This window comes from Chiloscyllium punctatum, unplaced genomic scaffold (genome assembly GCF_047496795.1).
Source record: "Chiloscyllium punctatum isolate Juve2018m unplaced genomic scaffold, sChiPun1.3 scaffold_124, whole genome shotgun sequence".
Taxonomy (NCBI): domain Eukaryota; kingdom Metazoa; phylum Chordata; class Chondrichthyes; order Orectolobiformes; family Hemiscylliidae; genus Chiloscyllium; species Chiloscyllium punctatum.
This window is the reverse complement of record NW_027309858.1, coordinates 237,063-238,720: the sequence shown is the minus strand read 5'-3', so window position 1 is coordinate 238,720 and position 1,658 is coordinate 237,063.

Sequence of the window (1,658 nt, the reverse complement as noted above, 5' to 3'; positions counted from 1 at the left end):
TCAGAGGCCAGTGAGAAAAGGCACCGTCCCACTGACTGTATCCATCACTTCCATTTGTAACCAATAAAAATGTTGATTAAATCGTGCCGAGCAGCAGAGTGACCGATGTTGTTGTGTGTCTTTGTGTTGGAGAAGCTGAGCTGGAGAGAGACAGACTCAGCCCCAAGTCCTGGTCCTCAGGGAAGGGGAGGGCACCGCGCCCTGAGCTCAGGAGCTGGGTTTAACTCCCTCTGACCCCCCCATTCCAACCTGGCCTCCCCAATTGCTCACCCCCACTTTTCCTCCTCAATTCTCTCCATCTCTCCCTTCCTGCACAATCTCTCTTTCTCACCACCTCTCCCTTTCACTCTCTCTGGTCCCCTCTCAGAGCCCCCAACCCCAGTTTCTCCACCTGCCTCCACTATTCTTTCTGCCTCACTCTCCCCCTCTCTCTCTCTCACACCCCCAACATGAGTTTATCCACCTGCCTCCATTCTTCTCTCTCCCCCTCACCCTCTCTCTCTCTCTCTCTCTCTCTCTCTCCTGCCGTCTCTATCTCCTTCTCACAATTCTGGCTCTACCCCATTTTCCCCACCTCCCACTTCCCACATCTCTCGATCATCTCACACCCACAAGCCCCCCCACCCCCCAACCCCCACAAGCAGACTCACCACCAACCTGCAGTCTCGGGGTCAGAGGGAGAGGGAAGGACCAGGGAGACAGAGTGTGTCAGAGAGAGAGAATAAGGGCGGGACAGAAGGGAGAGAGATTCAGTTAGAGAGAAACGGAGGGTGGTGGGAAAAGAGAGACCAAGATAGGGAGATCGAGAGTGAGAGAAGATGGAGAGAGAGCGAAGGAGCAGGGAAAGACAGAGAGAGAGGGAAGGGAGAAATAAGGTGAGGAAGGGAGAGAGAGAGAGAGAAATAGGGGAGGACATAATGAGAGAGGGGTCAGAGAGAGGGGGGGCAGAGAGAGAGGGTGACAGAGAGAGAGGGAGACAGAGAGAGAGGGGGGCAGAGAGAGAGGGAGACAGAGAGAGAGGGGGGCAGAGAGAGAGGGGAACAGAGAGAGAGGGGGACAGAGAGAGTGGGGGACAGACAGAGAGGGGGGCAGAGAGAGAGTGGAACAGAGAGAGAGGGGACAGAGAGAGAGGGGGACAGAGAGGGGGACAGAGAGAGAGAGGGGGACAGAGAGAGAAGGGGACAGAGAGAGAGGACAGAGAGAGGGGGACAGAGAGAGGGGGCAGAGAGAGGGGGGCAGAGAGAGAGGGGGACAGAGAGGGGGGGGCAGAGAGAGAGGGGAACAGAGAGAGAGGACAGAGAGAGGGGGACAGAGAGAGAGGGGGACAGAGAGAGAAGGGGACAGAGAGAGGGGACAGAGAGAGGGGGACAGAGAGAGGGGGCAGAGAGAGAGGGGCAGAGAGAGAGGGGGCAGAGAGAGGTGCACAGAGAGAGAGGGGGGCAGAGAGAGAAGGGGACAGAGAGAGAGGGGAACAGAGAGAGAGGGGGACAGAGAGAGGGGGACAGAGAGAGAGGGGGGCAGAGAGAGAGGGGGCAGAGAGAGAGAGGGAGAAGGGGACAGAGAGAGGGGACAGAGAGAGAGGGGGGCAGAGAGAGAGGGGGCAGAGAGAGGGGGCAGAGAGAGTGGGAGACAGAGAGAGGAGGGACAGAGAGAGAGGG